At 40.0% G+C, this 16,088-nt stretch overlaps 1 pseudogene across 1 annotated transcript; it reads left to right on the top strand.

Annotated features, from left to right (window-relative positions):
* The first annotated feature begins 12,915 nt into the window (after window positions 1–12,915).
* Window positions 12,916–13,643, top strand: LOC311628772 (sodium/potassium-transporting ATPase subunit beta-3-like; annotated as a pseudogene). Its single transcript has one exon. The product of its transcript is annotated as a sodium/potassium-transporting ATPase subunit beta-3-like (transcript).
* Window positions 13,644–16,088: the final 2,445 nt, after the last annotated feature.

The raw sequence follows: 16,088 nt of genomic DNA, 5'->3' as shown, positions 1-16,088 counted from the left end.
GTGTCTGGTTGTACACTTAAAAAAATGATCACAACCATATTTCTAATTCCCCATGCTGTTCTAAAACATTGCCTCAAGGGTTGAGGTCTTTTTTCTTCTCTTTGGAGTTTGGTGGCATTTTGTGGTTGCCTTGGCAAAGAGAATGTGATAGAAGTGACACTGCATGACTTACAAGGACAGTTAAAAAAATGTGATATGGCTTTCACCTAGTTTACTCTTTCTCAGGATGCTCATCCTCACCACCCTGCCACCATGTTGTGAGGAAGTTCAACCCACAGGGATAGGCTAGGGATAGGTTTATAAGCCCATAGAATCAGCTAAGGTCTCAGCCTACTACAGTTATCAATCAATTCATGTATGGGTAAGCCTCTGGCTGATTCTAGCCTCAGTATTTGAGCTCTCCCAGATGATGGTAGGCAGAGCAGAGATGAGGTGTTCCCACAAAGCTCTGTCCAAACTGCAGCTTCATAAGCAAAATAACTGCTGATATTAGTTTTTGTTGGCTTGTTATATAATAGTAAATAATTGGAAAATCAGTCCTAAATAGGAAGCAAAGCATTCTATTTCAGCTTGCCTCTGTGCTTTTGTTGATTCTATTTCTTGGGTCTGAAATATCCTTTCTTTTTTCTCCTCTCCCATTCCTTTTATTTGTCTAACTCTCCTGTTTATTCTTCTTGAATCAACTCAAGTATTAATCTCTTTAGGAAGACTTTTATACTCCTTAGTCAAATGCCCCTCCTATTTGTATAAATCCTAATACCAGTCCTAGTCACTTGGGCTTTCAGGATCCATTTAAGTGTATGATGTTTACACCAGTTGATGCATTCATCTTGATATATTATTCATCTTTGTGTTATTCATCTTTGTACACTTGGAAACTAACATAGTGCCTGGCTCCACCATCTACTTACTACCTGTGTGGACTTAGCCAAGTTAATAAATGTATCCAAGACTCCCTTTCCTTATCTTTGAAGGGAGATAAAAGGTCCAACTCATAGCGTCTTGTGAGGATTAGAAGATAAAGTCATCTAAGGTTCTGGCACATACTAAATACTACATAAATGCTAGCACAGTTATCAGAGTAGCCTCAAATAGGTGGAAACACCCAGAATTCCAGAAAGCATATCTAACATAGATCCTGACTCCACTTTCCTTCTCATCCACTGGGCAACTTGGAACCAATTACTTTCCCCCACAAGATAATTTTCTCTATATACTACCCATAGAGGGAGGGAGGGTATAGTTTAGAAATGGAGTTGATGAGTGGGTTTTGACACTCACAGCAGAAACAAATTTTAAGAATTTTTAAATTCCTAAAAGCCAAGTTCTTGAGACAGATAAGTGCTTTAAAGTTTAAAAGCTTGGCTTTGGATATCAGAATCAAAACTTCTGAAGTTAATAAGGCATAGAAATCATGCCCAAATCATCTGAATGTCTGGTTATATAAGAATTAATGGGAGAGACTCAGATCTTGCCCTGAATTCTCTCCCACCTCCTAAGGAGAGGGAATTGGTACATGATATCTTAGGGTACATAAGCCAGAGGAGACTGGAAGCCTTTTAGAAGCCCCATGGTTATCATGGACCAAAACAGCAGACCAACCATGGTATGGTAAAGAGCCTAAGCTAATAGCTCAGAGTTCCTTGTACCCTAGAGGTGAGAGAAAGAATCCAATGGAGGTGCAAATTACTGAGAGAGATCCAGGGAATTGAAGGAACCTGAGCCAAGAAAGGAAGGCATTGTGTGTGTGTGTGTGTGTGTGTGTGTGTGACTTCATGACTGCTCAAGGCCATTATCATCAGCACCTGCCAGCTCATGACAATAAGCACCGGTTGAAGAGATTTATAGCTCAGTAGACACCAGATATTGTCATAGTTACATGTTTTTGGGTTAATTCCTAGGTGTGAGGGAGTAATTTGAATACAACTTATTTAGTCAGAGACTTTTTTTCCTTCCATTACTCTGCCCTTAGAATGGAAAGGGTCTTTTTCTTCAAGTTAATGGGTAGCATGATGAGGTCTAGACTATTGTAGTAGCCCCCTTCTGGAAGCCCAATTAGTAGATTTAGGGCACTCGCTTCCATGTGGTTTACCAGTAGTCTCAGCCATCTTCTCCCCAAGAAACAAATGCACAAGCTTTTGTGGAATCCAGTGGAAATATCCCTCTTTTGGAAACATGCTGCTTTCTTAGGATTTACTTGTGGCTCTCAGCATGGTCGACCTTCTTATCACTGTAATTTGGAAAAGCACATGCTGTTCTCAATAATCTTGGCAACAGACTTTATGAGAAAACTTTGTGGAAGTTGTCTTTTCCAGTTATAGCTAAACCACCAGGGTCAAGTTCTATTTAGCACTGGTGAATATAGTTGCAAAGCCTGCAATATTCAGAGATAAAGCACAATGGGGGAAAAGCATAGAGGAGCAGTTCTAACAGGGGGAATTTATTAGATTGTATAGGTCTAGGTTATTGTCCTAGCTCCAACAGTTTCTAGCTCTAAGACCCAGAAAGGTATTTTAGTTTCTGTTTTTCAGTTTTTTTTTCTTTTCTTTTTTTTCTCTCTATAAAATAGACTTTCCTTGTGAGATTTTTGAGTTAAATAAAAATGCATACAAAGCACAATGTCCAGAATTTTGTAAGTTCTCAAGGAATATTGGCTGCTATTATCATGTTTGTTATTATTCTCAGCATTGATAGTGGCCGAAAGTATAGACATTTTCTGGTGCTCCATCTACCTTGCAATCTGAACACTTAATTTTGTGTATCTGGAAGCCAGATGCTAATAATCTAGATTGAAAAACTGCTCACTAAATGTTTTCCCTCAATTTTTGAGCATACAGAGGGATGGCACTTACCCATAAGTTACCCACTTGCTTGAGTGTAGTCATGACCATATGACTTGCTGGAGTTAATAAAATAAGACTTATGATACTTATCACCTCAACCAATGACAATCCAGATGGTGTAAGTTCTAAGAGAAAACACCGGGTGTAGAAAACCCTGTCAAAATGTGATAGATGAAGTGTAAATGAAAAATAAACTTTTCAGCTTTAAACCACTGACATGACTGAAATGATTGAAATGTGGTTGTCATTTGTTGTTACAGCTTTACTTAGCTCAACTCATCCCAGCAAGCACAGAAGGGCAAAGTCAATAAAACCTATTTTACTTTTTGATAATTATTTTGTATAGCATCCTTTTGTCATTTAAAGAGATTTTTTCTTTTTATTGTTTAGAAATCATTGTCACAATTAACTATTTTTTGTTCAAATTCTCAGAAATTATTAATTTATAATTGTTTTGCAATACCATATTGCACTAATTTTAGCTTTTGCATTGTGAGTTTAATTTTGTGGTTATTGTTTCTAACAAGCTCAATTTGCTTATGTCAAAATTTTGGAGATATAAATTTCATTAGGGAGATATGAATCTTGTATAATTTTCTAGTCAATAATAAAGGTTTATTAGAAAGGGAGCAGTGCATAGAACAAATTCAAGGACTAGATTGATAAGTTCCAAACCTGCTTCTGCCATTACTGTTACTTGCCATAAGTTTCCTATCTGTCTCTGTGTTTCACTTCTCTCATCTATAAAAAGGGATAATATTAGTGTCCAACTCAGAGGATGTTTTAGAATATCCCATGACTTGAGGGCAGTGCACAAATTCTATGCATGGGTGAGGTTTCTAGAGGTAGCCTGCGGAGATTGGGCCTCAGCTTGCACCTCCAGCCTTGCAGCCCCAGCTTTCAGCCCCAGCATCACAGCCCTGCTCCACCATCCCGCCACAGTCATGCTCTTGTTGGAGCCCATCAGGGCTGGCAGTGCTTCCACTGTCGCCTGCTGCCAGTGCTGTGTCGCAGACACCCGCCATGTTCCACGCCACCCCCTGGTGGTCAGCACTTGTCATAGCAAGCGGTTGAACTCCAGGTCTCCTGGTTGAACAACCACCTAAGTTCTCTAACTGATATTCCTATTGAACTAAAGTGACTTTTTAAAAAAAAAATCTAGAATGCTGTATTTTAGAATGTTATTCGTGTAGCAGAGAGATTAAATGAAATATTTAATCAGCACTTTTACCCTACTTTTAGAAATATGTAACTGTTCAAAGAGTGTTTAATGTACATCAATGTTTGTAAGATCAAATCAAGAAAGAAAAACTTTATAAACAGTATTTAGGTGTAAAGTTTATGAATTTGATTATATTTTAAAAAATACAATAGTTGGATACATTAAATCTATCTAAACAAATATGTTCTTATTAGCATGGAGAACTGGTTTCAAATATTTAAATTTGAACAATCTCATTTTCTTATTTATTTAGAAACTGTTCTAAATTATTATCCTATATTTTTAAATTTTATAGATGAGAAGATGTGCCAGACCATATATTATTGAAAAGGGAATGTATTTGGTATAGAGCTTTTCATAAGTTATAGAAACTGTGAATTGCGCAGTTATCCTCAATTCTCTGAATTCCTGTTAATGAGATACTAAACAAACACATACACACATCAATATGCCCTTGACTTATAAACAACTCCTGAGGTTTATTTTGTCAAGAATATATCCTATATAACAAAAGCCTAATATGCTAAGTGTCCGGTTGTTCTGTCAGCCACTCAACCAATCAAAGCATAATATGCTAATGATATGCTAAGGCTGCTCAACTGCTTGCTATGATGTGCACTGACCACCAGGGGGGAAATATTCTGACAGGTAGGTTAGCTTGCTGCTGGGGTCTGGCCTATTGGGACAGAGCAAGATGGGCCAGACACACCCTGGAGCCCATTCAAGGTCCCTCCCTGGCTGGCCAACCTCCCATGTCCCTCTTTGGCTCTGATTGTGCAACGTTGGGGTCCCTTGGCCTGGCCTGTGCCCTCTCACAATCCAGACTGAGGGAGTGCACGAATTTCAGTTAAATACATAGCAGCTTCCCCAGTTGGTCTATTTTATTTATTTACTAGTGACCTAGTGCAAGAATTCGTGCATGGGTGGGTTCTTGCTGGCCCGGCCCAATCAGGGAAGATTGGGAGGAGGAGATGGCAGGAAGTTTGCTGGTTGACCCTTCCTGATTGGGGCCAATCAGGGTGCGGCCAGCTGGGGGGATTAGCCATAGGCGATTGGCCAGCTGGCCCTGCCCCAAATGGGGTAGAGGGTGCCAATCAGAGACCAGTGGACTGGGGGAAGGGTCGTAGGAGGATGGCTGGCTGGCCCTGCCCCTGATTGGGGTAGGGGGACTTACTTGGGGAGAAGCCAGGGAAGGGGAGGGGCTTCAGGAGGTTGGCTGGCCTGTCCACCCCTATTGGGATGGGGGGGACGATCAGGGGCGGGGCTGGCCAGGAGGAGGGGCTACAGGCTGATTAGGGTGGTGGGGCCCTCCTCTCTATTGGGGTAGGGGAGTGATCAGGGGTGGGCTGCCCAGGGGTGGGTTGCCCAGGGGAGTGATCAGGGGTGGGCTGTTGGCCAATCAGGGTGGTGGGGGCCCATCGAGGGCATGGATGGCCTGGGGAAGGGGCTGCAGGAGATTGGCTGGTTGGCCCCACCCTCTATTGGGGTGGGGGGTGATAAGGGGCAGGGCTGATGGTGGGGAGGAGTCGGCTATGGGGAGGGGCTGTGGGCCTATTGTGGTGGGGTAGGCTGATGGGGTGGGACTGGCCAGAGGGAAGGGAGTGGGGCAGTTGGCCAGCCAGTCCTGCCCTTGATTCAGGTAGGAGAGTCTGGTAGTGGGAAGTACTTATTAAAGGATATTTTTTGAGAACAGGAACTAGGAAGAATGGGAAAAGAGCAGGTTTGAGCAGAGGAATAAGTAAAGCTGCAATGCTGACCAGGGATCAGCCTCTGGTAACCACATAGAGAGCTCTTGGGTCAATGGAGAAAAAAGTAAATCTATGTACCTGAAGGAGCCAGTTTTCTGGCCACAGTGGGTGTCATAGCACCAGTCATTATGGTCATTACGGTGTTATGGTCAGTGGTTTTTTATATGTGTAGATTTTTTATGTATTTTAATTGACTTAAGAGAGGAAAGAAGGAAAGTGAGAAGAAACATCAATGATGAGAGAGAATCATTGATTAGCTGCCTACTGTACACCCCTACTGGGAATTTAGCCTGCAATCTGGGGATGTTCCACAGCTGGGAATCAAACTGGTTCATAAGTTGAAACTCAACCACTGAACAACACTGGCTGAGCCCAGCTGGACTTTTATATTTATTGATGTCAGTGACAATTGAGAAAAGTAGTCTGTGTGCAAGAGTATAAATTTCTTAAGAATTTATATCAGGAAAAAGAATTAATGACTGTTGAATATATTACAGAAATTACTGTAAAATGAACCTGGAAAAAAAAGAAAATACATCCAGTTCCTGGGGACACAATTAAATTGCATTTTCATTTAAAATGTTAAAAAATAATTTTTGAAATATTTATAGATTGTTTTTAAATTTCATTTTAAAATACTTAGGGACTTCCCAGTTCAGAGTAAGTCTGGAGGCCAGGATATTAAAACCTTTTGAGTAAAAGTTTTGTGTTCAGATTTCCCCAAGGATGTTGTGAAATCTCTTGGGAACGAACTTGCAGAATTACAGAGATGTTCTTCCAGACTTTAGTTTGGCCCTGACAGCCTACTTTTTTGTTTTTCCTGCTATTGCATAAAACATAGAATAGCTAACATATCAATCAATCAATCAATCAATCAAACAAACAAAAAAGGCTGGGTCTATAGAAATGTATAGTTTGTGAAATTACTTATAGTGAACCCATTAGAAAATACAGTTTGAAGCATAATTATATTCTCTTATTTTTCCTGGTTGATAACATATGACCTGAACTATTTGTCCATAGCTCTCCTTCCTTTCTCTCTTCCTTCCTTCCTTCCTTCCTTCCTTCCTTCCTTCCTTCCTTCCTTCCTTCCTTCCTTCTTTTCTCCCTTCCTTCCTTCCCTTATGATGTGAAGAGTTGTAACCTCGATGGTCTTACTCTGACCACTGGGTACACTGGCTCTTGGATCTCTAAGGAGATGCAAAGTCAGCCATTGCCTGAGGCCACTCAATAGGAGCTACAGAGAGATCTTCAGATTCTTCCTCTTTGTTTGGGGTTTGGAGGTGCCCAGATGAGGCTCAGCTGTAAAGCAATGCAAACTGCTGTGGGGCCTTGGGCCTTCTTTTGGAGTTTCTGGGCTCTCTGACTGAGCTGCAGTTTGTTAGGTTTTAGATTGCAAAAGGCCAGGCCATTCATATGCAAAAGCCTCTGTGCATAACTTGGGTGAGGTTGTAAGTTGTGTAGGGTCTCAGAGAATCACCAGGGCAGAGCGAACAGCAATGGCTGACGGTCCCGAGGCACTGTGCAGGAACAATGATCACTGCAAGTATCTATGAGAGAAAGCCACCCTCGTTTTCCAGCCTGATGCCAGACAGCCCAGTTTCTCCCTGTATGAGTCTGGGTCCCCAGAGTCTCACCTGGAACTGGAGTTCAGAGCCATTGGGAGCTTGTATCTCCCTCCTGATTGAAAAAAACAACAGTATACCCAGTTGCCAGCTCTTTTCCGCACACGCCCCCTACCTCTGCACTTCACTTCTGCACTTCCTCACCTCCTCCCATTCTTAATGTGTTTTTCTCTTTCCTTCTAGTTGTATAAATTCAACTCAGCCAGCCTTCCTGTGGTTCTGGATGATATCCATTTGTCTTTTAGTTGTATTTTTGACGTAGTTGTGCAAGGCAGAAAGTTCAGGTGTTTACCTATGCCACAGTCTTGGTTCCTCTCTATTCCACTTTCTTACAGTTATACAAAATAATAACAAAACTATTAGTGAGTTCAGCAATTCATATTTTAAACCTGATTATCAAGTATAGTATAATACTGCAGGTGCTTAATTGAGAGTCAAATCAGCTTAGATTTTGATTTTTAGCTTTTGCTGTGTCAAAAAAAAATAGTCCCCAAATTTCAGAGGCAGCTACACTAATAAAAGAAAAATATGCAAATTGACCACATCTATGCCACACCAGCCAATCAGGAGCGACTATGCAAATTAACCCAACAAAGATTGTGGGTTAATTTGCATACATAGGCTCAGGGCAGCTGGGGATGGGCTAGCCACTTTTGTGCACACCTGCGCAAAGTGGCCTGCATCCCAGGGACAGGCATTCTCCGCATAGGCCCGGAGCAGCTGGGGTCCTGAAACGACCTCCTGGCCACTCCAAGCCTACACAGAGCAGCTGGAGGCAGGGTGGGAACCTCCCCGGGACCAAAGCGCTCCTAGCCAACATGCATGCATGTAGCCAGGGGCGGGGTGGGCACGTCCCCCGCAGCGAACTAGCAGACAGCAGGGTCCTGCTTGCCCCTGCCCCTGGAGGCTAAGGACAAGCAGGCCTTTACAGAGAGCAGACTCCAGAGCCTGTGGTGTTGTCAAGCAGGCAGGTCCTCAGAGTGCAGAGAACCATGGGGAGCAGGCCTAAGCCATCAGCAGGACATCCCAAGAGGAATCCCAGATTGGAGAGAGTGCAGGTTGGGCTGAGGGACCCTCCCCTCCCACTGGGACCCTAGTATAACAATAAACATTAATTTCTTGCTCATATTACATGAGGGTTGTGGGGTGGCTATAGCTGAGCTTCACGTGTTTTCTAATTCTTGAACTTTGGCTGGTGAGCATCTATTATCTGGGGCATGCTCTTCTCATGGTGAAGAGAAGTCAAGAGGAACACAAAAAATCCACTTAAGTACATTGGACCCTCACATTCCAGTTCACATGGCCCAGCCCCAAATCCGTGGGGCAGAGAAGAGAACTCTGCCTCTAAGAAAGCATGTCAGGGTGGGGAGGGAATGACAGGTGAGGAGGGAGTGATAATGAACAGTAAATTCAATCTGCCACAAGTACCTATCTTGGAAATACTGAGGACCCCTTACAGGGAAATCCCATAATAAGCTCAACATGTTAATTCAGACTAGAAATAAATTATTTCTAAGTCAGAAACTTTTAGAACCCAAGTAGATTTTTTTGGTCTTTAAAGTCATAGATTCCTTTATTTAAAGTGATATGTGTTTGGAGGCCCTAAAATAAAAAAATATGATATGAGGGTAGGACCTACTGTACTACCTGTGGACTGCTTCCTCTTTCCCTCCTTACTTCCCTCACTACAGTTTCCTGGTAAACACTAAGAGGATTTAGCAGAATTTGAAAATCACCAGTGTAATATTTCTCAGTGCAGGCTGTACAGATGTTTAGGGGTATTAAGTTAAAAAAATAAAGTAAAATGTTTTTTTTTTTTTAAATAAATATATTTTATTGATTTTTTACAGAGAGGAAGAGAGAGGGATAGAGTTAGAAACATTGATGAGAGAGAATCATCGATCAGCTGCCTCTTGCACGCCCCCTACTGCAACCAAGGTACATGCCCTTGACCGGAATCGAACCCGGGACCTTTCAGTCCACAGGCTGACGCTCTATCCACTGAGCCAAACCGGTTTCTGCTAAAATGTTTTTTATTGGTTGAACAAAGTTAAGTAGAACTGCAGGAATTGTCAGAGCCTTTACTGTGTTAATGCTCCTTGTGAATCTCCAAGAGGGGTGTAAAGGTCTCAGGATTGCCCAAACTTTTTTGGAAGCAATTTTATGCTTTAGCACACATCTTAGGAATGGCTGTATAAAACAGCTGCTGTTTTATTTAAAATATCTCTGGAACAGCCAAAACCGGTTTGGCTCAATGGATAGAGCTTCGGCTTGGGGACTGAAAGGTCTCGGGTTCGATTCTGGTCAAGGGCATGTACCTTGGTTGCGGGCATATCCCCAGTAGGGGGTGTGCAAGAGGCAGCTGATCGATGACTCTCTCTCATTGATGTTTCTAACTCTCTATCTCTCTCCCTTCCTCTCTGTAAAAAATCAATAAAATACATTTTTAAATAAAATAAATAAATAAAATATCTCTGGAACAGAAACTCAAGATGGAATAATTGGCTGAGTTTTTCTAATCTAGTTAGTTGTAGAGATCACATTAAAATTCAGGTTTCTCCACTTTCTCCCCACGAGTCTTTGGTTGTGTTGCTGACTTTGTTCCTATGACCAGGGCATACTTTTGCAGTGATGTAGTGGTTCATGGAAGTATTTTAACCTTTGAGAACAAAAGGCTGGATAATGCCTCTGTTAGGGTCCAATAAGAAAGAAATTGAGTAATCATGAGTAACTGGTTTCACAAAGTGAATGAAGGATTGTATGATCTGATCTGAAGCAACTATTGGGGATAAACCACATTAGCAAATGCTTGAGGATTTCTCCCCCATGAATTTAAGGCTTTATTCATGAAGAAAATAATGGGTATTGAAAACTGTAATTTTCCATAGTACACCAACTCTGCTCTTTTTTTCTCTTTCTCTTTTCTTTACAAACGAATGACTGTTGTGAATGTGAATAATTTATGTATGAGGTTATTATTTGAAAAGTTCTCTAAAATATACTACTTAGGAAATAAGTTTGGCCTTATTGGACCTGTTCTTAGAGCCAAAGAGCTTCATAGCTATTATACATTCAGATGGAGTAATCACCATCAATCTTATGTATTTAAGGAAGATTCATAATATCAAGTGGTGGTGGAGATAGAATGGAGAACCTTAATTCTTATATCATTACCTGTGTCTTGAAAATCTAAAATTTCAAGTGAGTTAAAAATCTAAAAATTTCATTAGTAAATGGGAAATATCTCAAAGAATTAGGATGCCCTGGCTGGTATGGTTCAGTGTTTGAACACCAACCTATGAACCAAGAGGTCATGGTTTGATTCCTAGTTAGAACACATACCTGGTTGCAGGCTTACTCCCCAGTGTGGGATGTACAGAAGGCAGCTGATTGATGATTCTCTCTCATCGTTGATGTTTCTATCTCTCTATTTCTCTCCCTTCCTCTCTGAAATCAATATATATTTTAAACAATTAAAGAAAAGAAAAGAATTAGGATGAACACTTAGTAGAAGCTGTTTGATGTCTCAAAATATCTTTAAAATATAAAAAGTAGAGAAAAGAACAGTGAATTGAATCATAAACACTTTTAAACTTAACATTGTTTCATAAATACTGAAAAAGTGCAACTTCAGATTTCCTTTTATTGTTCTTATAGAGTAAGCATTCTATTACTTTTTTTTTTTTATTGTTTAAAGTATTACATATGTCTCCTTTTTCCCTGACTGACCCCTTCACAGCCACTCCTATTCCCCAGGACAAGTCCCCACCACCCCAGTGTCAGTGTCCATTGGTTATGCTAATATGCATGCATATAAGTCCTTTGGTTGCTCTCTCCTCTCTACCCCCCGCCCTCCATATTGTATTACTTATATTTTTGATTTGGTAGTTGAAAGAGGCAAGAGTGGTGTTTATAGTTTTATGAGGCTTTGCCTTAGGCATTAGTGATTTAAATTGCAAAAGAGCAAATATAAAACTTTTCAGGTGTGTATAAATGAAGAATATATGTGAAGATAAAACTGTGAGTAGAATACAGATTAAAGGATGACACTGATTTTTAAAATCTACAGTTACAGTAAATATTTGTTTTAGGTAAATACAACGATCTCTGATTTGATTAGCTTTTGTGCACCTATTGATTAATTTCTCTATTATTTAAAATTTGAGGCCTGGTGCATGGATTCATGCATGGGGGATGGAGGAGTGTAGGAGGGAGGGTCACTTAGCCTGGTCTGCGCCTCTTGAAATCCTTGACCCCCTTGATGTTTTAGGCCTGATCTATAATAAACCAGCAATCGGACATTCCTCAAGGGATGTAGCAGTGCACCAAACAGGCAGCTAGGGAGGAGCCTGAGCCAGAGAGGAGCCGGAGCCGGGGAGGGGTGCCATGCTGCTCTCGTGGTCATCTCAGCCTACTGCACCTGCCGCCACTGCTCGGATGATTAGTGACTTTGAGCATGTTTTCACATGTCTCTTTGGCCTTCTGTATGTCCTTTTTCGAAAAATGTCTATTTAGGTACTTTCCCATTTTTTGATTGGATTGTTTATCTTCCTTTTGCTAAATTGTATGAGTTCCCCGTAAATCTTACCATTTGCAACAGCATGGATGGACCTGGAGAGCATTATGCTAAGTGAAGTAAGCCAATTGAAAAAAGATAAATATCACATGATCTCACTTATTTGTGGAAGATAATGAACAACATAAACTAATAAACAAAAATAGAGTCAGAGGAAAAAATATTTTAGAATATAATAGAAGTAAACCTGTTGTTTGCAGGTTTTTAGTATTTCCTACAACTTTTGCGATATTATACTATATTAGTACAGTTTTGGTAAAATCATATTTAAAATCTTATTTCTTGAAATATTAATCTTTATTACACGTAATATTATATATAAAATATTTTTTTCTTGAAAAAAATTTGTTGAACGTATAGGCCATTGCAATATTTTCTTCCTGTATTTCTTTTTAAGAAAAAAAATCACACTAAAATAAATAAAAATTAGCATCTGTTAAACAAAACAAAACAAACAAGCATACACAAAATATTTCAGGAACTCACACAACTTGTCACACACACATAAAAATGAACCATCCATTAAAAAATGGGCAGAGTCCATGAATACAGAATAGGGTGGTGAAGGCCTGGAGTGGGTGGGAATTGGGTAGTGTAGAGCAAGGGGAAGAAAAAAAGGGGGAACATCTAAGTACTCTCTAATACTGTAAAAAAATAAACGTATTTTTAAAAAATTGGCAGAGTGACCGCAGCCCGGAGCTGAGCCTGGAGAGTACGGGGAGGGGCGGGGGGAGTGGGTGGGAGGGGTGTGGGCCTCCTTTGTATGGAGCGCGCTGGCCTGGAGAGGCCCTGGAGGAGGCGCCAACGACCCCCTGCCCCATGGCCCGGGAGAGGAAATTTCCACTCCAGATGCTATCTTGTGACTCCATGCTGCCAGCCCAATCGAGAGTGCAAGCTTGATCTTGCTCTTCTACCTAGTCTTTTATGGGTTCGTGGCTGCACTCTTCACATTCACAATGTGTGTTATGCTTCAGACGCTGAATGATGAAGTTCTAAAATATTGAGACCAGATTTCTAGTCCAGGACTTACAGTTTTCCCAAAACCAGTGACAGCGATGGAATATTCATTTAGTGTGTCTGAAAAAGAGTCCTATAATGGTAATATTGAAGACCTTAAGTTTCTAAAGCCATATGCTTAGGAAGCAAAGAAGAATCTCAAAAACAGCCAGGATGATGGAGTCCTCTTTGAACTGAAGGGCCAGTTTATGAAGCATGTCAGTTTCCTCTTATCTTACTTGAAGCATGCAGTGGGGAGAATGATTCTGATTTCGGCTACTTCTAAGGACACCCTTGTATTCGTGTGAAAATGAACAGAATAATTGGATTAAAGCCTCAAGGAAAACCAGCAGTAGAATGCACTGGTAATTCTAAGGGTGAAAGCACAACAACTCTACCAGTTTATCCTCCTGAGGGAAACATGGACTTAAAATTTTTTCCATATTATGGGAAAAAACTGCTTGTGAGTTATTACAGCCATTAGTTGCTGTCCAGCTCAACTATACTGCTAGCAGTACCCCAAAAGAAGTAACAGTCGAGTGCAAGATTGTTGGATCAAAAAACCTGATAAACTATGATGATCGTAACAAGTTTTTAGGATGAGTTGCTTTCAAAATCACAATGCGTGCATAGTTGGAGTTAGAATATGTCCACAGAGTAAATGTTGTGTTGTCAGTCTTTATTTTGCATCACCCGGTCTTGGCATTCTAGAGTATGAGATCACCTGAGAGAGAGGTGGGGTGGTACATGACACTGCGGTAACGTTGTAATGTGCTTCCCAGTTGTAGTGTTCAGTGTCCTCTGAAGTAACTGCCTGTTGGCTCTTCTGCCTTTGGAACATTGTACAGTTGTCATACAGGGACTGTGAATACCTGATTCTGAACATGTGGGTCTTATCCTATTTTTTTTTTTTATGTGGTTTAATTGCCAAGTGTCTAAAGCTTAATGTGCTGTGCCATGTAAATATTTTATAGATTTAACATTAGTTAAATGTTTTATATTGATGACAAATAAGTTTTAGGGATAAAGTGGTACCTGACCAACATGAAGTGACTTTACAGCTGCAAGATATGTGTGGGGAGAAGTTCTGTGTGTGAGGAGGAAAAAAGAAAATAACAGCAGATTTGAAAGATTTAAAAAAAAAATTGGCAGAATATCAGAATAGATATTTCTCCAAAGGGACTTACAGATGATCTATAGACATATGAAAAGATGCTCAACATCACTAATTATCAGTGAAATGCAAATTAAAACCACAAGGAGATATCACCTCACACCTGTCAGAATGGTTAACATCAATAAATCAACAAATAAGTGTTGGTGAGGATCTGAAGAAAAGGGAACCATTGGTGGGATTGTAAACTAGTACAGCCACAAAGGGAAACATGATTTAGGTTCCTCAAAAAATTAAAAAGAGAAGTAGGCTATAACCCAGCAATTCCACTTCTGCATATTTGACCTGTATATATATATATATATATATATATATATATATATATATATATATATATATATATATATATATATTTTTTTTTTAAATCTGAGATACCAAAAGGGTCTGTGGTTCTAGATCCCTTTAAGGGAGGAGCTGTATTGGCTTTATATTACCTATTTGCATCTAAAAGCAAACCCTCCAGAAGATGGCAATGAAGATTAAGCATGTGTGTGCAAGCAGAAGCAATGTGCAAGACATAGAGTCAGTTTTATAGCTGCAGGCAGGACAGTTTACCTCACTCAATCACGTATAGAGTAGTTATTTAAAGGAAATACTGTGTGTCGGTAGTTGGCAAACTGCGGCTCTGGAGCCATATGCGGCTCTTTGGCCCCTGGAGTGTGGCTCTTCCACAAAATACCACGTGCGGGCGCGCAGGTACAGTGCTATTGAAACTTCGTGGCCCATGTGCAGAAGTCGGTTTTTGGCTCTCAAAAGAAATTTCAATCATTGTACTATTTATATTTGGCTCTATTGACTAATAAGTTTGCTGACCACTGCTGTAGGTAAATTATTCAATTTAATAAATTACAAAATTAAAATTTTAAGAACTTGCTTTAAATAAAATAATTGGATATATTTGCTTGCTTTTCTTTCTTAGGATAATCCTGGGATGTGCCTCTTGTTTTGATGTCTGTGACAGGTTTTACAGAAGGCAGATTAATCAGCTTTCATGGAAAACAAAACAAAACAAAACACATGCCATCACTTGCTGCTGAGATTAGAGCGTGGAAGGCTTCTGGGTACTGATAAAGTAATAACCTCAACAAAAATAAATGTATATTATTAGAGTAAAAACAAAATATTTTGTTATAGGATTTAATAACATTACTAAAATATCAAGTTCTTCAAAGCAAATAATGGTAGATACTCTTGGTTATTTTTCCAACACCCATTCCCACACTTTTATTATAGAATATGTAAAAGCTAAATACTAATTTTTCTAACTTCTCTAAGCATGTGACATTTCCAGTTACTGAAACCTGGCGGTGGGATATGGGCTGACTAGAGGACACTAATGTGATGTAAGCCATCTTGTAACTGTGAGTTTACATACATGGGAAACAAGCCAAGAGACCAATAAAGATTTGATCATAATAGTATTGAGTTACTGAGCCCATGAGTACAACTGCCACCTTCAAATTGATGTATGAGTTCAAGATGTTGTTACTTAGGTATTCTGGTACACATAGCTAAAAGCAAGTTTGAATACTAATATATGTTAAAAACGGTACAGACATTATATTAAATTTCATCCTTACAACATTCTGAGCTAAATATTATATATGAATGAGGTAGAAGGGACAGGGAGATATTAAGTCACTTGTTTTTCTGGGATCTTTCCCTCATTAGAGTTGGAAATCAAAATCAAGTTGTCAGATTCCAGCACATAACCCTGATAAATCCTGTGATGAAATCGTACAAACTAATGTCTGTTTTGGAGTCCAAATGCAGTAGAACTGTCTTTGTTGGGTTTTTCCCTTACTAAGGCACCCATGACAAAGATTGGCAATCTCCAGACAAATGCACAGCAGAACAGTGATTATCTAGATTAGGAATTTATTTTATAAGCCAGAAAACAAATA

This window comes from Pipistrellus hanaki (genome assembly GCF_964339955.1).
Source record: "Pipistrellus hanaki genome assembly, chromosome: 10".
NCBI lineage: Eukaryota > Metazoa > Chordata > Mammalia > Chiroptera > Vespertilionidae > Pipistrellus > Pipistrellus hanaki.
The sequence above is the reverse complement of the archived record's forward strand: the minus strand, read 5'-3'. Positions and strand labels throughout refer to the sequence as shown.